The following is a 22,978-nucleotide window of genomic DNA, read 5'->3' as shown; positions in this document are numbered from 1 at the left end:
GCATGGTGCACGTAATAGAATTAAGACAGTTAAGGCAAATAGAGCAATTTAGACAAGTAGACATGCTTCTCTAGGCTATAATAGATTTAATTTCCAAACAGTGTAAGTAAGAAAAGGAAGAACACAATTCAAGGCTCTTTTTAATGAAAAACCGGATTTCCGACAATTAGCACAAGTACGCGCTCGTCACCTCACGTACGAGGCATTTCAATTACCACAATATCAATCCTAAGGGGAAAGGTCCCCCACACAAGGTTAGACAAGCCACTTACCTCGAACCGGCTCAAAATCAACCCGAGATCACGTTCTTGCCACGAGTATTCGACTTCAAATGGCCCCAATCTATTCATTCAATTTCATAACGTAAATAACACCTCAAGTAACTGATTCCACAATTAAATTCTAAGCTAATACGCGAAATTAGTTAAAATGACCAAAACGTCCCTGGGCTCACGTCTCGAAATCGGGTAAAATTTATGTTTTCAGAAGCTTCGCACTCTCACGAGTCTAACCATACCAAAATTATCCAAATCCCATAACATTTCGACCCTCAAATCCTCAAATCTATCCGAGAGGGTTTTTGAAACTCTTCCAACTAAATCCACAAATTTAATGCCAAAACTAGTAATAGATTCGAATAATCTAACCAAAATTAAGTTAATGACACTTACCCCGTTGTTTTTCTAAAAAAATCTCCCGAAAATCACCTCTCCCCGAGCTCCAAATTGGTAAAAATGGAAAATGGGACTTCGTCCCATTTTCAGAACTTAAAACATTCTGTCCAGCAAGTTTCGCATCTGCGACCGGATGAGCCGCACCTGCGGTCTATGCCGGCCCTCCCTTTTTCCGCTTCTGCGATGTAATAGCCGCTTCTGCGGCTCCGCACCTACGGAACCCAAACCGCAGGTGCGGTTATGACAGATACCAGCAATAAAAATCTTCCCAAGTCCACATTCAACTTCCGTTAGGCACCCGAAACTCACCCGAGGCCCCCGGGACCTCAACCCAAAAGCACAAACATATCCTAATACCTTATTCAAACTTGTTCCAATCATCAAAACATTTCAAACAAAAATCAAATCAACTAAAACACCCCGGATTCAAGCCTAAGTTTCTAAAATCTTTCGAATTCCGCTTTTGATCAAAAAGTCTATCAAACCTCGTCCGAACGACCTGAAATTTTGCACACACGCCACATTCAACACTACGGAGCTATTCCAACTTTCGGAATTCCATTCCGACTCTCGGATCAAAATCTCACTATCGAACTGGAAACTTCAAAATTCGACCTTTCGGCATTTCAAGCCTAAATTAGCTACGGACCTCCAAAACACACTCCGGACACGCCCCTAAGCCCGAAATCACCCAACGGAGCTAACGAAACCATCGGATTTCCATTCGGAGGCCGTCTTCACACTGTTCCGACTATGGTCAAATTTCCCAGGCTTAAGCTCTCATTTGGGAACTAAGTGTCCCAGAACTCTCCGAAACTCAAAATCGAACATCCCGGCAAATTAAAATAGCAGAAATAAACTTGGGGAAAGCAGTTAATAGGAGATCGGGGCATTAATTCTTAAGACGGACGGACGGGTCGTCACAAGTATACAAGGCTTAGCTAGATAGAGAAACAATTAAAATTCAAACGTGTTAAATTTAAATTTAAAATTTAAGCAGTATGCAGTACAGTTGGAGTAATATTTTTTGTTTCTTTCGACGTTCGTCCGTGTTTTTATTCCCTTGTCGCTAATCATTGTTTCATTTTTAAAATAAACCCTTTTTTAAAAATCAATGTCCGCCCTACGTAGAAAAATAAAAGCAGATAAACATATTCATTATTTAATTTAGTAAATCCTCAAAGAATATCAAGATTCTAACAAATTGGTGTGGGTTTTATTTTAAAGGATGCTGCAAATTTCATCCATGTCCTACCACCCACCATTAGTTATACATGCATTCTAGTAAGTATTTCTGTGCTACTAGATATGTATAATCTAAATGCAGCAAGCTATTGATAATTATAGTAGTTCTATTTTTCTCAATTTTTAGTACTAATAATCAGTGTTACTTAGTAGTTAGCTCGTTGATGTATTCTGGATTATGGAGCTCCTCCATTTAAACTTCCCGTCTATTTTGTTGGAACTCGAGCACATTATGAAATTCTAACATATTATATTGGAATCTCGTATGTAAATATTCGAACTCCAGCATATTATGCTGGAATTTTTTCAGATTTGTAAGGGCGTTTTTTTCAGATTATATGTTTACATGAAAAAATAGCTAAATCTCGATTACTTTTGAAATTGTGGCTTTTTTTTAATTACCAGCTGTAAATCGGGCTATTTCTATTTTTTTCTCCTATTTTGAGAGGTGTTAGAATGGCTTATTGGTGTTTTTATATTCAATATTTGACGAAATTAACAATGAAGCCAGAAGATAGTATTTATAGGTTTAAACCTTATAACCTCACTGGTATTACAACAACCCAGTAATAGTGAGTAATTTAATGTTGGTTCATGGAAGAAAACAATAGGACGGTGCTCAACATAAAGTCGTCATTAAAACCCTACTAATCCAACTTTAAACTAATTAAATACATGACACCAGCTAATCCAACTTTAAACCAATTAAATAAGCAGTTGGTATTCAAACTGTTTGTCTTATTAAATAATGAAATATCCTTTGGTTGAAAATTTGTGCGCTTTCTTTTTAGATAAAATAGAAAACAGAAGTGGGATTACTCTCAAGATTTTATTATTTGATTGGTGATATGATAGTGGAGGAACCATCAGGGGGCCCGACGTATTTTGGGGCCTAAGTCCAAACTTTTTGAGGGGCCTTAACTTTTTAATTTTTTAATTTATTATTTATTTGAAGTCTATATTTTAGTTTTTCTTATATACAAAGTTATTAATAATTTTCTTATAATCAATAACTCCTAATAAGTATTTCTCAATTGACAATATAACTAATCCATTTAATCTTTCTTGTGCCATTGTTGTTCTTAGGTAAGATTTTATCAATTTAAATTTTGAAAACTTCTTTCCGTTGAAGCAACGGTAACATGAGTTATTAACCTTATTCCATAAGTAATTTAGGCATTTGGAAAAGAATTAAATCTTTTTATTTGATTAACTGTATTAATTAAACTGTTATCTTCTAATTGTACTACTTTCCTTAATACTTTTAATTCAGAAAATAAATCTAAACCATCAATATCGAATTGATTATTACGTTTTAAGGAACATTCACGATTAAGGCAATATTTTTTCAAATTTCCAATATCTAGTGATCATAGTTTTTACTGCTAAATAGAAAACCAAAAATATTTTCATATGCTTCGAATTGTCCAAATCTATTTTGAAGTGAAAAAATAGTCTTGTCTACAATGTATAGAAGTAATCAACTCTAAATGACTCTTTGAAATATTTTGAGATTTCATTATCAATATTTGTATCAAATTGTTACATCCTATATATCACACATTTTTTTACGAAATTCGGGTTCGATATTCATTTCAAGTGCAATTTTCTTGGTAGAAAGAAATCAAACTTTTTCACTGGACAAAACTCTTTTTTAAACTTATACATAGTCTATTAAGTATAACAAAAAATGTCCCCCCTCCTCCCACAAATATGGGACCTAAAGCGATTGCTTTATTTGCTTTATGAAAGGGCTGCCCTTGGGAGCCATGAATTTTAATATTGAGATTCAAAAAAAATGTTAGAGTGCCTGGAAGTTGAATCTACAAATGTGAAATTTTCGATGCGAATTCAAAATTTGTCGGACTCCAAAGATACTAGGTAATGTTGGGTTTTAAGCATTAATATGGCTTAAAAGAGGGTGAATGAGAAATAGAGGGAATTGAAAATTTAAGTGAAATTTTAAGTTTTCCCCCCTTGATGAAGGAACATTGTCCCATATTGAAAGATGAAGAGCTTTTTAATGGGTATATAAACAATTGCTCTTCTTCTAGCTCTTAAAAAGTTGAGAAGAAGGCAAGCCTCGCTGTAATACCCTATATTTAATAGGGTGTATTGGTCAATAGCAAAATAATAATAAAATAATAACCAAAAAAAAAAAGAGGGAGCAAATTAATAAAACAAAATAACTAAAAAAAGAAAGAAAAAAAATAAGAAAAGCAAAAAGGGCCCATTACACTATCTGCCAACAAAGAATTGAAAAGGGTTAACAACACCCTTATAAGGAAAACGAAGCAGAAAGCTTCGAATAGGCAAAAAAAAAAAAAAAAAAACAAAGGAAAACGAGCATAAAAAGAAAAAGGGGAAAAGAGAAGAAGAAGAAAAAGAAGAAGAAAGCTTTGGGCAAAGGAAGAATTTGGAGTTGAAATTGAAAGTATTAAAGCTCTCCTTCGACTCAAGAGGTTAACCTTCTTCTTCTCATCAGGGGCGTACGCAGGATTTTTTGTAAGCGGTGTCGAAGTTTAAAGTGGTGAACAAATTATTACAATAAATATGGGAGATAAGAAATAGAGAAGAGCAACACCATCAAACTCTGTCATTTAGAAATTACGAGTTATAGATGATGAGAACTTTTTCGTAGTTACGGTTTAAAATTCCTTTATTTTATTATAAAATAATTACTTTTAAAAGTTAAATAGTATTTCTTTATCACTTATGGTGTCACGGAAGAGAACACAGTTCTGTTTTTAAACAAAAGAGGCCTCCTGGACGTTGCAAGGAGGTGCTTAACCATCACACCAAACACTATCTTTTGTTTAGCAATGTCGTATGATTTATATGTATACGTTTTGCACAATGTTTATGTGCAATAACTAAAGTTTTCCGGCGAAGCGGTGTCGGATGACACCGCTTGGACTAGGGTGCATCTACCCCTGCTCCTCATCTGTTGAATTATTTCACTGTATCTCTACAATTTCATGTAGTACAAGAGAATTCAATATCAACTTTCTATATATATAGACATAAAAAAATGACTTACCGCGATTATTTTGACATTAAAGAGGACAAGAACATTTAAGGAGTCTTAAGATTTGGAACTGAAAAACTAATTAAGGCAGCCATAGATCGTGACTCCACAAAAATCAGGAAATTAGAAGTTTAATTTGGAGACAATCAAGAAGCCAATATTAAGCAAGAAGATTCCAGAAGCGGAAATTTAAACATCAACCTTCGGAAGAATTAGAAGGAGATACAGTAAGGATATTCTGGATATTAAATGAAGCAAGTCAGCCACAACGGTCAAATGCCATCAAGTATAAAAAGGAGTGGAACCGTGACAAAAATTTAACACCTTTACCTTAGCATAATTTTCTATCTTTGCAAACATTGTAATCTTCACGGAACAATGCTCTAAAAGAAAGTAGCTTCAGGGTATAAAATGATATACAATTACTATAGAGATAACAAGGCTATAAAGGTTTGGTTTAAGCACTGATAGATCTACTTCTAGAGGAATAAATTATACTCCCTCCGGTTCAAAATAAGTGATTTTTGGCCTTTTTCTTGTGGTCCAAAATAAGTGATTTTTCCAGATTTCAAGACTGAATTAATTATTTTTTTCCTACATTGTCTTTGAAGTAAATGGTGTTGGAATATGTGTTAGGAGTGTTTATGTGAGATAGTAAAGGTTAATATGGTCAATTCCATTGCTAATTAATGCTAAAAGGTGAATTTCTTAATTTGTGTGAAAACATCCAAAAAATCACTTATTTTGGACCGGAGGGAGTGCCATATAGTTTGAAATTGATAGAATTATGGACTAGTTCTATAATTAAATATAAATCCACAAACTAAGACTCAAACGTGAACCCCGATGATTGGGTATTCTAAATTAGTGGTGGATTTAGCCTAATGGGGAAATTAAAATGAGATCGATATTATGTAATTATAGATTGATTGGAGGAATTTGTACGAGTTGCTTGAGGTGAAGCGGTTGGTATTTCGGCACGAGTACGGTGAGTAGTAATCTTACCGCAATTTGTGTTTTCATAACTTGCATGATTTACACATGATTTTTAATATGAATATGTTACCAATTATTTTGAGTTGCATGTGGGACAAGTCTTTTACTTGATATGATACCGAAATAGTTATTTGAGATGAATACCGTGGTTTTAAATATTTTCGTTGTCACTAGATCTGTTTTACCGTTACTTGAATTTACTGTTATCAAAAGAAAATTATATGATTTGATAAGAACCGAAATGCCCTATATTGTTTAAAAATAGTTTCTACGAGTATATATGGATTATAGAGACAAGTATAAATGAGAGTAGACATTGAAGGATCCCGTAGTTAACGGCGGGTTCGTTAGACCTGGTGCACCTTGTAATTACCGATTACCGTTATAGCCCTCGCTAGTGGGAAGGTAGAACTAGCATATCGTTACCGATTTCCCTCGAGCAGGGACTACAATTATATATGACTTCTTGCAAAGAAGTCCACAGTTATACCGATTACATGATCCGTTCATTGAAACCTCCCAAAATGAGAATACTTATAATATACAGTGGTTACCGAGCTTATTACTGAATTGTTAATTATATTTTACTACAAGAAAAGTGTGATGAGCCTGAAAATTATTTATTGTTTCTGAAAGAGAATTTCTATGTATTTTCTCTTTGAGATACTAGCATGTTTCTGACTTGTCTCCAAATAAAAACGGTTGTGGTTAAGTGTTATTACTCACTGAGCTAGCGACTCATTCCCCGCTAATTTTTTTTACAGAGACATCAGTTGACGCAGGCGAGGATTTCGTTAATTAGAGCGCACAGGTTGATATTTCTCGGTGAGCCTCGCACTAGTTCGCGTGGGCAGAGATTTTGTCACGACCCGGATTTTCCACCATCGGGGGTCGTGATGGCGCCTACTCGTGGTAGCTAGGCAAGCCAAGAACCTTTGCAAACATTAACCTATCTTGTTTTATACATGATTAAGCAATTAAATTATCAATGGATAAGCAGTTAAAAAGACAACGAAGAGTAAAATTTAGCGGAAGTCTGAACTAAATATAGAAACAACGTCTAGAAAGCCAATACAAGTCTCTACCCAGCATCTGGTGTCACAACAATATACGGACTGTCTAGGATTACTACAAATAAGAGTTCAAAATAAAGAACATAGTCTGTTTCGAATACAAATGTCAACAGAACATGAAAACTGATAGAAGAGACGCGGGGCCCGCGGACGCCAGCAAGGCTACCTCGGAGTCTCGTGGACTGAAGTTCGGCTCCCTAACTACTGCTGCGCACCGTACGCTGCCCCGCAACCTGGATCTGTGCAAAAGAGCACAGAGTGTAGTATCAGCACAACCGACCCCATGTGCTGGTAAGTGCCTAGTCTAACCCCGGCGAAGTAGTGACGAGGCTAGACCGGACTACCACATAAACATGTGCAGTTATATATACATATACAGCGGAATAAAAATACAGAGACAAGTAATTAATATGGGAGGGGGAGCATGCTATGGGGGAAATAACAATTTCAAGTAAAAGTCGTCCAGTAACGAAGGAAACAACACAACTCAGACACTAATAAAGAAAAAGAAAGCAACAAGTGCATGGCATCACCCATCGTGCTTTTACTCTCATCCTCACCAAGCAATGATATAATATAGTGTGCACGGCATCACCCTTCGTGCTTTTACTCTCTTTCCTCACATATAATCAATAGAATCGGCACGGAATGGTACATCGTGCGGCACGGCATCACCCTTCGTGCTTTACTCTCTCTCCTCACCATAAGCAAACAATGCACAGCATCACCCTTCGTGCTCTACACTCTTTCCTCACAACAAACAAACAATGCACGGCATCACCCTTCGTGCTTTAACACTCTTCCTCACCCAAACAACAATCACAAACAAGGGGCAAGGGAATAAATAAAATAATAAAAGAAATCCCGGCAAGGGAACACAATTGAACAATTAAATCCCGGCAATGGTACAACATCAATAATCTCAACATCCCGGCAAGGGAAAATAATCAATAAACAACAATATCCCGGCAAGGGAACAATTTAAATACTCTTTCTCTTCCTTTTAGTTTTATTTCATATCTCACTTTACCACTTGAGCCAATGCTCCAAAGGGTTCAACCATTTCATATACGTTCACAATTGAAATATAACTTGAATTCTTTCAAACTTCATAAAACATCAAATTTTCCAATTTAAGTCCGAATCACGTCAAACGACGTCCGTTTTCAACCAAATTTTACAGGAAAGACTTAAAACATATATAAGACCTGTACAGGGCGCTGGAACCAAAATACGGGCCCGATACCATCGCTTTTCTAATCAAATTTCATTTCTAATTTCCTTAAACAATTTCAGAAAATAATTTTACAAAAAAATTCATTTCTCGGGCTTGGGACCTCGGAATTCGATTCTGGGCATACGCCCAAGTCCCATATTTTCATACGGACCCTCCGGGACCGTCAAATCACTGGTCCGGACCCGTACCCAAAATGTTGACCAAAGTCAAATTTATTCATTTTAACACCAAAATTGCAATTTTTCATAGAATTTCACATTTAAGCTTTCCGGCTACGCGCTCGGACTGCGCACGTAAACTGAGGCTACTCTAAATGAGGTTTTCAAGGCCTCGGAAGCACATAATTCATTTAAAATAGGTGATGACCCTTTGGGTCGTCACAGATTTTATTTATTGTTATGGTCTTTTCATTGAACTCTTAGAGTCGCTCCATTGTCAGTATTTTAGTGTCATGAGTATTCCTTTGTTATTAAGGTCTTATGTTGAGTATCGTTCTCATTTATCAAAGTTGGAGATAAATTAGTATTTCTAGTGGTTAGTTGGTGGTTTAGTTATGGTGGAGACTTGTATTGGTTAATTGACAAGTTGTCAATTGTTTGGTATAATATTAGGATGTTTGGTTGTTGATTTGAGAAGGAAAATTTTTTGGATGGTCCAAAAACAGGGGAAACTCTGTCCGAGTTTTTGTAAAATTACCGATGAGGCTTACTTGGGAGCACTTGCTCCTAAGCGCCAGTCACAAATCCTAAATTGGGTCATGACACTCGCGCCGTCATCATCGCCGCTCGCTCGGCTTTGGCTTCGGTCAAATGATCGATTGATTTTTTGGACCAACTTTGTTTGTTAATAGTAAATATTACCAGAAATGTTATTAAATATACGTTTTAATAACAAAATATTAATATTAAATCCAAGAATATTAATATTAAAATCCAACCATTTCCATTTTTCCGTATTCTGTTTTGGTAACAGAAAGTTAACTACCCTCTTCAATTTTCCCTCTTTATTTTTCCTCTTTATTGTTGAGTAAACAGCCATTTATGTTATGACATTTATGCTTTGGCCGTTTTGCATAAACAGGTATTATGAAGAGTTGCACATCTTCAGATTTCAACCCAACATTGGCTATAAATACAAGTCCATTCTCTTAGATTTTTTATACGATTTTCTGAGTTTCAAAGCAACAGTAAGTGTGATTTGCTACCGAACTTTGAGTTCGCTGAACACTGGGGTTTGAAGTACCACTACGACACCAGTGTGTAATTTGTTCTATCCTGGGAGGAAATAATCCATTAAATTCCTCAAGGAAACACTGTGAATTCAGTGGGCTCAGATTAATTTGTGTTTCGTTTATATTTCTGTTTATGTTATTTTATTTTCTCCAGAATTATTTTACAAATACAGTTTACTAACAGGTAGAAAATCAGAAAAAGAAAAGTAATTATTGAACCATATTTATTACTCCTTCCGTTCCAGTTTATGTGAACCTATTTCCTTTTTGGACCATTCCAAAAAGAATGGCCCCTTTCTAAATTTGGAAACAATTTAGCTTAAACTTACAATTCTACCCTTAATGAGAAGCTTTTATAACCACACATATACTCTGGGCACCTTTTTAACTTGTTTAGGACCACAAATTCCAAAAGTCTTCATTTTTTCTTAAATCTATGCCCAGTCAAACATGTTCACATAAATTGGAACGGAGGGAGTACTACACTAGAGGTTCCCTCGTGTCAAAGAGAAGGAATAAACCATCCACACACATAAGAATTTATTACTTATATATAATTTTCTGACAAAAAAATTTCAATTGAACCCCCTTTAAATCGTGTAGCTCTGTCCTAGATGATGAGTTTGTAATACCTTATTTATTTATTTATAGTTGTTCAAGCATCCGATGAGCTTTTGTAATACTAACAGTTTCTGGAATAGAAACTCACTCGTTTAATTCTTTGAAGTGAAGTACTTGAGTTGTTTATGATTAAGAAAAGACAAAATAATAATAATAATATAAAGACATGTATTTCATATTTAAGGTGCGGCAAGACTGCAGTTAACAAATAGGCAAAGGAATAAACAGTGAGTACCATTAATAACTCAACCTCAAACATGCAAATACTTCAATAAAAAGGTTCAGCAGTGACCCGCCTGGGTTGGTTGAGTTGGTTGGACTAGCAATTTCTACCTCCTCAATCAGCGTTCGTCCTACTATACTTGCCTAGTGCAGTTTACATCTCTAATGTGGCTCGCGAGTTATTGCACAATGATCAGATTATATATTGCGCACCCGAAAGGTAATGGTTACAGGTTCTCCTGAAAAAATTTCAAAAAAAAAAAAAGAGAAAGGATCTGCAGACTATCATTACTGAAATTACAACATAGGCCAATAAGTTGTTGATAAGCCTATAAAAATACTGGAGCAAACGAAAGAATCCAAACTATGGAATAGCAACAATTACACTTTAGTATTGAAAGTTCTAAGCAATGGGCTGCGATAGAGAAGTATATAGTGCAAAATGTTTCTTGTGATAAAGCCCAAATATTGGCCCAATCCTTTGCTACACTGCATGTCTTCATCCCAAAATAATCAAACTCGTGGTTAATCCTTTTATTTTTTTCGTCTTCTTTGTCATTATATTCGTGTTTTTATGAGGTGAGAAATAATGTTACAGCTAATTTTTATGAGATCACTTTCACAAAATAATTTCTTAAGAGTGAAAACAAGATAGAGCCAAATGATAATCGTTGAGCACAGCATTGCATAAAAGGTAGCAAAGAACAACTCTTTTATCTTCCCAAGTAATGAATGCCTTGCGTGGTCATTTGGTGGCTAAGATAGCACTAATAAAGAATAAAAGAACGAAAAAATAACGCATGAAGAAATGGTTGAGGTGTGGAGATGCCATAATATAATAGAGTATATAGCGTACCAGATATTGAAAAATTATTGTATCAGCTATCCTGCTTTACAAAGGCGTATTTAGGGGATAGGACTAATAATTCCAACCCCCAATTAAGGAGAGAGCCTTCAAAATTAACATACTTTCCTGTAATATACAGCAACACAACTATAAATATTAGATAGATTGATGCAAAAGTATGTCATATATGTACTTGAGTTTACATTGGATAACGCCTTCATAGATAAGAGGCATTCCACATATCAGAAACAAAATAACACCAGAATGGCTAATAAAACTGCTCATGTAATCATCAGATCTTAGACGCAACAAATCCTAGAATTGAACTCATTTGGCTTTTAATCATCTCCTTCTGACTCATTTTACGGTACCTTGAATAGGAAAATACAATGAGATAGAAGTAGTACAATTTTATTTTTAAATGTGTACCATGAAATGAATACAGTACTGCTTTTTAGTAATTTTCCTTGGTTATGAAGTCGTAAACATCATAGACATTTGTCGATAGGAAGAATAATAGCGGGATTTTGAGTTTGCTGATCAATTTCATCCGCAAGAGGCTATTTTTTGTTTTTCCTCCATCTTGAAAGGTGTAAAGCAGTAAGTTGTTTTTGCTTTTTAGCGATAAAAATTTTCAAAATCAGCATAGCCTCCTCTTACTTCTTAATGACTGATCACCACCAGTATAGAAATGCCTTTGTATCCTGCATCAACTCATTACCAGTAGATGACTCAAGCAAAGGATGATGAAGAAAATCGAAAGGTTGGAGTAATTCACTATAGGATTACTTATCAATAGATGATGGATGATTCAAACAGAGGACAATGAAGCAAATTGAAAGAGCAGTTAGGCGAAATGCACAGTAAAGAAGTACAAGCATCTCTAAGTCACTTAAAAGAGTGCTAGGTTGTCTGTGTTTTGCAAAGGCAGAATGGCCTAAATGGCACCTGTACTTATACCACTTTGTTATGCCGGTCCCCAAACTTAGATATTTGACAATCGAACACTTATACTCATTCAAAACGTGAATAATAAATGCTTATCCAAGGAGGCTGCCAGTGCGTGTATGACAATCGCCTACACGTAGGACGCCACGTCAATAAAATAAAACCACGTAGGCTCCAAGTCACATATGATGGCCAAATAGGATAAAAAATCGGCAAAGGATTATTTACCCCCCCCCCCTCCCCCAAACCCACATTTTCCCCTCATTTTACAATACCCGCATACTTAGGGCTTAGATAGTATCGAACAACAGTGAATCTCTCCTCTCTTCTCCATCGTTGTTGTCGGGATTTTCATCTGTACAGTTGTTATCGAAGTTTGTGGGGTAAGTTTCTTCATTTGTTTTTCATATTTTGTCTTTATTGTTCTTCATTTCCCTCTATTTATGGGGCTTTTGCTCTGTTTAGGGTTTTTTAGGGAAAGGTTGGGTTAGGTCGTAATTGTTGTTTAATCTCCCTTTATATATAGGGCTTTTGTTGTGTTTTGCTACATGTTAGAGTGAAAGTCCTTTTTAATATAGTGTCATGCATGTAATGGCATATTTGGTTATTCCGTTTAATGTTTTGGATTTTTGTTGTCAAAGCAGAATTTCATCTTATGTTTATGCATTTTTTTGTGATGTTTGTTGGGTCTCCTTCTTGTTAGTGGTCCACCACAGTATTTCTGAATATTATAAGGCATTGTGGGGACGAAAAAGGAATCTTGAAAGCTTTTTTACTTTAAAATTCTGTCTTTTTTGTTGGTTTGTTTATGGAGTTGTGTAAAGGTGCAACTTTTGATAACAAATAGTCATTGATAACACTGTTTTTTTATTACTTTGCAGGTATGAAAAGAAAATGGCTTCAACCCTAGTTAACCTACAAATCCACCATAGTGGTAATTTTGTATCCGACCCTGACCTAAGGTATGCAAATGGACTAACTTGTCCTCAATTAGCTACAGTTGATGTTGATGAGCTACATATTATGTTGTTTCACAAGTTTACTAGTGACTTAGGATTTTTCGAAGTTGATTTGTTTGGATGCAAAGTTAACAAAAGGGGTGACTATTACATTTTAAAAACAGATACTGATGTGTTAAAGTTTCTTAATACATTGAAAGGTGGTGACTTTGTTGATGTTTGTATTGTCCATAAATTAGTGAGCCTATTCTTGTTGAGGACATAAATGAACTAGACCCCACTATACAAACAGATGGGCATGACAGTAGGTTAAATGCTAGGGCTGATTTGTCACCTCCCAACTATGATATAAATAGGACTGAAAATGACAAAGATAAGGGTAAGGGGGCAGATATAAATGAAGAGATAGAAGAATCAGATGAAGGTGAAGGTAATAACTTCTCATCCTATCACCTTCAAACATCAGAATCTAATTTTGATGAGGACCTTGATGATTCTGAAGGGTTTGACTCACTGTTTGATATAGATGAGAACATTGAAGAGTGTAGTAATTTGGAAGATGATTTAGCTGAAATTAGACAGTCTAAACTCAACAAAAAGAAGGATGCCCAAGTAAATGTAGATGAGATACCATCTGGTCCAGTTGGTTGCCTTTGTTTTGCAAAAGCAGTTCAGGAACATGACAAGCTAATGTCTAGATTAAAAGTATCTGTGCATATGGGATACACAAAAGTTCACAAAGGCTATGTATTATAAGATCTAGATAATAGATTTGTCTTTATCAACAAAGATGTAATATTCAAAGAAAACATCTTTCCATTTAGAAGAACATATTCCACCTCAACACTTGTGTTTATAGACATTACACCAACTATAGGCTCATATATGGACAATTCAGAAATTCTTTTTGAGACTATCTCAGATCAGCGCAGGCTAACACCATAAACTAATGCAGACTACAGTAATGACAATACAGGTATTCCATTCACAATAGCTGATACTACAGAAGAAACTTATAATCCTCAATCAGTTCATGATTTCCAAAATCACAGCACGCCTGAAGGGGAGCCACAAGTAAAACAAAATAATCAAAGTGTATCCACTAGAGCTCATACCAGAAGTAAAGCCAACTCAGACCAACCTACTGTCAGGAAGTTCAATAGAGATAAATAGCCACCAGTATGGTTGAAGGACTTTGTGTCCCTGAATATTCATCAAGAGGTACCTTATGCCTTAAATAAATACATAAGATATGATCATTTATCTCCTAAATATCAAGTTTTACTGCTGCCTTCTCATCAACTACTGAACCGACTACATATGCTGAAGCAAGTAAAGATCCAAGATGGATACAAGCTATGAAAGAAGAAATAAAAGTACTAGAATAACACCTGGACATTGGTCACTTTACCTGAGGGAAAGAAACTTATAGGATGTAAGTGGATACATAAAATTAAACACAAGGCATCGGGAGAGATAGAGAGGTTTAAGGCTAGACTGGTAGCAAAAAGATATAGTCAACAAGAGGGTATTGACTATCAAGAAACCTTTTCACTAGTAGGTAGCTGCTAGAACCATATTAGCACTGCAAGCAGCCAAGCACTGACATATACACCAAATGAATGTATACAATGCCTTTCTACAAGGCGATCTACTTGATGAAATCTACATGGATTTACCACAAGGATTTAGAGGTCAAGGGGAGAAGAAAGAGAGCAGACTCACTAAATTCTTGTATGGGCTAAAACAAGCCCCAAGGCAATGGAACTTAAAACTATTTGAAGCACTTCTGAAATTACAGTTCAAACAAAGTCAATTTGATCATTCTTTATATATAAGAAAGACAGATGAAGGTATGGTTTTGGTGTTGATCTATGTTGCTGATATGGTAGTTACAGGAAGCAATTTAAAGATGATTCAAGACACTAAAACTTCCCTACAAAACATCTTCAAGTTGAAGGATTTAGGAGAGTTAAGGTATTTTCTGGGACTAAAGTTTGCAAGATCGAGCAAAGGGAATGTTATGCATCAGAGAAAATACTTATAGCACAAGTTGGACTAACTGCAGCTAAACCATCGACTACACCAATTGATACCAATGTTAATCTCACAACAAAAAAATATGATGAGCACACTTCAAAGAATGACATATCAGTCGAAGACTCTATAACAGATCATACAGTCTTGTATCTAACAGTTACTAGACCATATATTATAACCTATGGAGTTCAAACTCTAAGTCAATTCCTTCAGCAACCAAAGAAATCTCATATGGAAGATGCGTTAAGAATTGTGAAATATGTGAAGAACAATCCAGGACAAGGTATACTGTTATCAAGTCAATATATCAACACTGTCACAACATATTGTGATGCAGACTGGGAATCTTGCCCAATCACTAGGAGATCTGTTACAGGTTTTTTTTTTATCAAGGTGAGCAATTCTCTAGTATCTTGGAAGTTCAATAAGCAAACTACTATATCAAGAAGTTCTGCAGAAGCATAATACAGAAGCTTAGCTGCAACAGTAGCATAATTGATATGGCTACTGGGAATGTTGAAAGAAATTGATGCAGAAGTTAATTAATTGCGAGTAGACATTTTCACTGATAGCAAAGCAGCCATTCAAATTGCTACCAACCCAGTCTATCACGAGAGAACCAAGCATATAGAGATAGACTGTCAGTCTGTCACTTTATAAAGGAAAAAATTCAACAAGGACTGGTCTGCACAAAGTATATACCTACCAATGATCAACCTGCAAATTTGCTCACAAAAGGATTAAGTAAAGTTCAACATGCATATTTGAGTTCCAAGTTAGGTGTTTTTGACATCTTTACACCACCTAACTTGAGGAGTGTTACATAATATAAGGGCAGATTAGTAATTACTACATAAGTTAGTTATTGGTTGTTAAATATCTATTAAGTTGTTATGTTAGTAGTTAAAGTAGCTAAGTATAAAAGGGCTATCATGTACTCAGATGTCGTCATTTCTAATAATACATTTTTACTCTCTATCATCTCCGTACTCTCTTTTCTTCCTCAATTATGAACATATTTTGTTTTGGTCCTACTTAACTTGAAACCGTTAGGCTCCAAGATTTGTCTCCAAACCTCCAAATGTGCGTTAACCCTGCCCCGCGTTCGTGGATCAACACTATATCATCGGAAAATAACATGCACCATGGTACCTCCCCTTGGATATACCGCATCAGCACGTCCACCGCCAAGACAAATAAAAACGGGCTAAAGGTCGATCCCTGGTGCAGCTCCATCACAACTGGGAAGTGTTTCGAGTCACCTCCCACAAACTCACCCGAGTCTTAGCACTACCATATATATCTTTAATCACCCTAGTGTACGCTACCGGAACGTCACTAACTTCAAAACTTTGTCGTAGGCTTTTTTAAGGTCAATGAACATCATATGAAGGTCCTTCTTTCTTTCCCTATGCTGTTCCACTGACCTCCTCACCCGATAAATAGCTTCCGTAGTCAACATGAATGCGTAATATATGCTGATAAAAAATATCTTTAATACTGCTATTGTGGGATTTTAGAAACAACGTATTATGTCACATGTATTTAAGATCTTTGTGTTCTTTCATAAATAAGTTCTTGGAATTCCCATAGTCGTGTTTCATCTTCCAAAGCTAATTTTCAGAGTTTTCATGAACTTGACTTTTTCAGTTTTATGTGATATATTTAGATGATTTTTTGGAAGCAACTTTGCCAATAAATACAATTTTTTGAAAACTGTTACGAAGTTATTTTTCGGTTGCGCCAGCCCGGTCATCTAATCCTCGTTATTTGTCATTATATATTTGTTGATGAAAAAAAAGTTGTAGTCCCTCCGGTTCAAAATAAGTGATTTTTTAGCCTTTTTTTTGTGATCCAAAATAAGTAATTTTTCTAGATTTCAAGAATGAATTAATTATTTTTTTATACATTGCCCTTGGAGTAAATAGTATTGAAGTATGTGTTAGGAGTATTTATGTGAAGAAATAATAAAAGTTATGGTCAATTTTATTGCTAATTAATGTTAAAAGGTGAATTTATTTATGTGAAAACAACTAAAATATCACTTAATTTGAAACGGAGAGAGTAGTGTATGTGGGCTAACTTGGATTTTCGCAAATTTCAAGTGAGCATTAGGCTATTGTGGTTGTAATTTGTTGATGGGTAGAGTTGGAGGACTAGTGGTCCTGTGTGTTTGGACTCAAGTATGGAGAGATGCAAAGAGCGTAAAAATGGCGTGTAGTAGCCACTAATTAAGGGTGTCTTTAATTTTTATCCACTAATTACAATGCTCAGCAAAAATAGTCACTACTAATAGGGAAAAGACACTTTACCCTTTCTTCAATGCGCTTATAATGCCAAAACGCCCAAAAATCCTTTTTTTCATTCAGTCGAGGGAAAAAAATTTGAGAGGGGTTTCAGGGCAAGTTGCGTATTCTCTGCTTCTTCATCATCCTCTCGCATGCAAAGGATCTTCAGTTAATCTTTCTGCTCCTTCATCTTCTCCGCCATCTTCTGTGAATCGTTCGCGACTGGTAATGTGTGTGTTTTTTTTTCATGCATTTTTGTATTTCTAAATGTGTAATCGGGGTCAATGCCGTGTGAAGTATGTTTGAAATTGCAAAAAATGATCATTATATGTTGATTCAGTGTCGGAGATGTAGTGTGATTGTGTTATTCAGAAATTTTTAGGGTTGAAATGTGAAATGTGTTTGTGGTTGATTCAATATACTTGATATGTAGGTATATTTCAAAAAAATAGTCGTAGAAATTCATAAGCTTACTGTGTTTATGAATTTTTAGTTAACTGTGTTCCTGAAATATAAGAAAGAAACGACATTAAATTTTGAAGTTGGAACTCAAAGTTAAGGACTGATTGTCCTTAACTTTTGCACATGAAACTTGAAGTTAAGGACCAAATGTCCTTAACTTTTGAACTACAAATTTGAAGTTTAGGACCTATTGTCCTTAACTTTTGAACTTTAAACTTTAAGTTAAGGACTGCTTGTCCTTAACTTTTGTATGTGACACTTGAAGTTAAGGACCAAGTCCCTGCAACTAACTGTAAGTCCTAATCTTTGTTTTCTTTTTCCTTCTTTTGTAGTGTGATAATGGAAGGAGATCGTGTGTTCGAGTTTGATGATTGGCGTAATTTTATGGTGTATTGGAAAGGAGATTTACAATATACGGAAATAATTAAAGGTTTTTTGTCGAATAGCCAGTGGAAGAAATTGAGGGATGGTATTTTTGGCAACTTCTTCCGATTACAAAGTATGAAGTTCTCTGGTAAACTTATTCACTGTATATTGCTTTCATATTGCTTTCAGAAATTGTAAATAATGAACCTGATTCAATGACATTCAAGGTATTTGATCGTGAAATTAAGTTTACCCGTGACACATTTCACATATTTACTGGTTTGAAGTCTTATTCGTCGCTCGGCATCAAAGGTTTACATGAGAAAGAGAATAGGCTTTTAAGAGTCTATTTCCCTGGAAAGGATAGAATTGAGTTGGGTGATTTGTTTAGTTTTATTTCTAGTCACCCACATGGTACAACTTCATCATTTGTTGGCAGCGATGATGATGCTTTGAAGTTGGCAACAATCTATTTTGTTGAATCTGTTTTGATGGGCAAGCAGAAGAATAGGAATGTGTCCGATCAGATAATGAAAATTGTCGACGATGATGCACTCTGCTCTTCCTTCAACTGGGGCTCTCTTTCTTATGAGACGCTATTAAAATCATTGAAGAGTTGTTTGAACCCAAATGAGAATGAGATTGAGAAGGAGAAAGACAAAGATAAAGAGAAGGATAGCTACACTATAGTTGGCTTTCCTTTTGCCTTTTGTGTTTGGATTATGGAAGTACTTCCTATTTTCCAAGAAAAATAATTTGTGAATTTCAAAGAATCTGGTTATCCTCGGATGTTATGTTATTCTGAAATGAAGTCTCCACAGTTTGATGCTCTTTGTAGTAAATATTTCCATAATNGGATTTGCAAGTTGAAGTTACTAGAGTTTATCAGAAATAGCTATAGCAGAAAAAAAGATTGAGAATGAAATCATGGTATTTTCAGTTAGTCTAACTTTAGGACTTTGTGTCATTAAATTTTGAACTTGGAATTGAAAGTTAAGGACTTGTTGTCCTTAACTTTTGAACTTGGAATTCAAAGTTAAGGACTTCTTGTCCTTAATTTGTGAACTTGAAATTCAAAGTTAAGGATTGTGTGTCCTTAACTTTTGAACTTGGAAATGAAACTTCAGGACTTCTTGTCCTTATGTTTTGAACTTGGAATTCAAAGTTAAGGACTGCCTGTNAATTAAAGGTTTTTTGTCGAATAGCCAGTGGAAGAAATTGAGGGATGGTATTTTTGGCAACTTCTTCCGATTACAAAGTGTGAAGTTCTCTGGTAAACTTATTCACTGTATATTGCTTTCAGAAATTGTAAATAATGAACCTGATTCAATGACATTCAAGGTATTTGACCGTGAAATTAAGTTTACCGTGACGCATTTCATATAATTACTGGTTTGAAGTCTTATTCGTCGCTCGATATCAAAGGTTTACATGAGAAAGAGAATAGGCTTTTAAGAGTCTATTTCCCTGGAAAAGATAGAATTGAGTTGGGTGATTTGTTTAGTTTTATTTCTAGTCACCCACATGGTACATCTTCATCATTTGTTGGCAGCGATGATGATGCTTTGAAGTTGGCAACAATCTATTTTGTTGAATCTGTTTTGATGGGCAAGCGGAAGAATAGGAATGTGTCCGATCAGATAATGAAAATTGTCGACGATGATGCACTCTGCTCTTCCTTCAACTGGGGCTCTCTTTCTTATGAGACGCTATTAAAATCATTGAAGAGTTGTTTGAAGCCAATTGAGAATGAGATTCAGAAGGAGAAAGACAAAGATAAAGAGAAGGATAGCTACACTATAGTTGGCTTTCCTTTTGCCTTTTGTGTTTGGATTATGGAAGTACTTCCTATTTTCCAAGAAAAACAATTTGTGAACTTCAAAGAATCTGGTTATCCTCGGATGTTATGTTATTCTGAAATGAAGTCTCCACAGTTTGATGCTCTTTGTAGAAAATATTTCCATAATGAAAATGTAAGTTAATGTAATTACTATCTATTTTTTTGTTTATTTGTTTTAGTTCTGAATACTTATGTTTACTTTTTCTTATATAATAGTTGTTTAAGTTGATCGAGGTGTCACCATTTATTCCTGTTGAAGAAGAAGATACAGAGCCTCTTAGTGTGGAGGAGCCAATTTCACAAGATCAAAGCTCAAGGTCTTCTTCCACACAATTTGACGAAGCCATACTTAAGGAAATTGTTAGAGTATGTGTTTCTGCCTTTGAATAGTATTAGTTTTTTATTTGATTATTTCTTGCTTACGAACACTTTTTTTTTATTTTATTTTATGTTTTTTGATTCAGAGATTATCAGAGAGTTTTAAGAAGGATTTGCAAGCTGAAGTTACTAGAGTTAATCAGAAAATAGCTGTAGCAGAAAAAAAGATTGAGAATGAAATCATGGTAATTTCAGTTAGTCCAACTTTAGGACTTTGTGTCCTTAAATTTTGAACTTGGAATTGAAAGTTAAGGACTTCTTGTCCTTAACTTTTGAACTTGGAATTCAAAGTTAAGGACTGCATGTCCTTAACTTTTGAACTTGGAAATGAAACTTAAGGACTTCCTGTCCTTAAGTTTTGAACTTGGAATTCAAAGTTAAGGACTTCTTGTCCTTAACTTTTGAACTTGGAATTCAAAGTTAAGGACTGCATGTCCTTAACTTTTCAACCTGTAATTCAAATTTAAGGACTGCCTGTCCTTAAGTTTTGAACCTGTCCTTAACTTTCTAACTTAGTTTCTTTCTCAGGATTTAAAGAAAACTCTAGGATCAAAGCTTGATACTTTATTGAACATTTTTGGGAAAGCTGATCAAATGAACACATATAGAGAATCTAGTGTTCCAATTAGAAAAGATGGAGTTGATGATCATTGTCGTGCTACAGAGCCTACTGTTACAATCAACGAAGATGCAGGCGGTGATGAACGTGATGATATGGATGTGCATGTAGAAGTTCAGTATGAAAGAGATTTTAGAGATGCACATCTAGATGATGAAACTGAGAACGTTACTGATATTGGGAAAGGTTAGATATAGATTTTGAATTTTTTTTCGTTGAAATTTATATTCAATGGAGTAATACATATAAACTTTTTTGTGATTACAAATATCTGTAGAATCTATTGATGGAGTGGAAGTTGAAGATGTAGGAGAATGTCAAGACCAGGAGAATCAACAAGAGAAAGGAGTGCCAGAAAAAATTTGTAAATGTGGATTGCAATCTCAGGAGGATTTAACAAGTCCATTGGGAACAAGTGTCAGCGAGATTGTATGCAAATGCTTAGAAGGAACATATGATCTCTCTACACCCCTGTCATACAAAGAAAAATTTGGAGTTCAAACTTGTGCCAATCAAGGTTAGATAAAATTTTCATTATATATTGTATCTTAGTTTTAGTGAATTATTAGAATGGGTATTAATTGCAAATGTTACAGAATATTTTAAAGCAGCAAGGGAAGAAGTTGGAGTGGAGTATCGAGAGAAAACTGGACTACAATCTCAAGACATAGAAAATACCGAAGGAACAGGCAGAAGTGAGATTGGTTCCAAATGTATAGATGCAACATGTGATCTCTCTAGACCTCCCTCTCTTAACGACAATATTGGAATCCAAGAAAATGCTAGTGAAGATGATGATATAGCTGGGATGATCTTGAATATTGCAAATGGTTAGACAGTATTTTTTTTAATTTTATATATGTTTGTTTTAATAAAAGATTATTAACATGTTAGCTCTTGTAAATATTTTTGCAGAATCTTGTGAACAAGCAACTAAATCACATGGTGAACAACTGCAAGATAAAGAAAATGTGCAATTGGAAGAAAAAGAAAATGAAGCACGCAATATCTTAGCTGAATTGTCTGTTGAAAAAACACAAGAAGGTAGTGTGGAGAAGACAGGTACTGATTGTGTCCTAAATATTATATTCATAATTTAAATTTTGTCTCTTCATTTGACGAGTTGCAACAAACTAATATATATATATATAGTGTCGCCAGCAGAGGACAACAAAGAGGACAACAATGATGACGCTCTTAACCAATATACGAGGAAAAGAAAGAGAGACAGTATTGGTTATGATGGTCCGTCATTTTCTCTTCTTACTCCTACTCCTCCAAGTACACAAATGGGCATTGATGGGGCTTTGACTATGGAGGTTGAAGGAAATGTTGAAGAAGAACTTGGTCGAGGTAAAAGGAACAAGAAGCTAAGTTGGCAGTTGAAATCTCCTTTTGATAAGGAAAGAAAAGCAGTAAGTTCCATGGCAGACAATCAAAATACTCCGAAGAGTTCAGGTTGGATAAAATCAACATATACTCGTAGGTGTATTTTTCATTATGTCACAGAAGATGCAAAATTAATGAAGAAATTCATTGTGTTGTTGGGCAAGGAGAAAAGGAGAGGTCGCAAAAAAGAGTAAGTCTCTTAATGTGTTTGACTACATCCGTAACTTCTGTGATTGTAAGACTAATTTTAGGACTAACTGTCCTGAACTTTTGAAGTTGTAAGTGAAAATTCAGGACCATGTGTCCTTAATATTCGAACTTGTAATTTAAAGTTAAGGACCGCCTGTCCTTAATTTTTGAACCTTCAAGACAAACTTAAGGACTGCCTGTCCTTAAGTTTTGAACTTGGAATTCAAAGTTAAGGACAGACGGTCCTTAAGTTTAAACTTGAATCTATAAGTTAAGGACCTCATGTCCTTAACTTTTGAACTTGATACTCAAACTTAAGGACTGCC

Source organism: Nicotiana attenuata, unplaced genomic scaffold (assembly GCF_001879085.1).
Source record: "Nicotiana attenuata strain UT unplaced genomic scaffold, NIATTr2, whole genome shotgun sequence".
Taxonomy (NCBI): domain Eukaryota; kingdom Viridiplantae; phylum Streptophyta; class Magnoliopsida; order Solanales; family Solanaceae; genus Nicotiana; species Nicotiana attenuata.
This window is presented reverse-complemented; position numbering follows the sequence as displayed.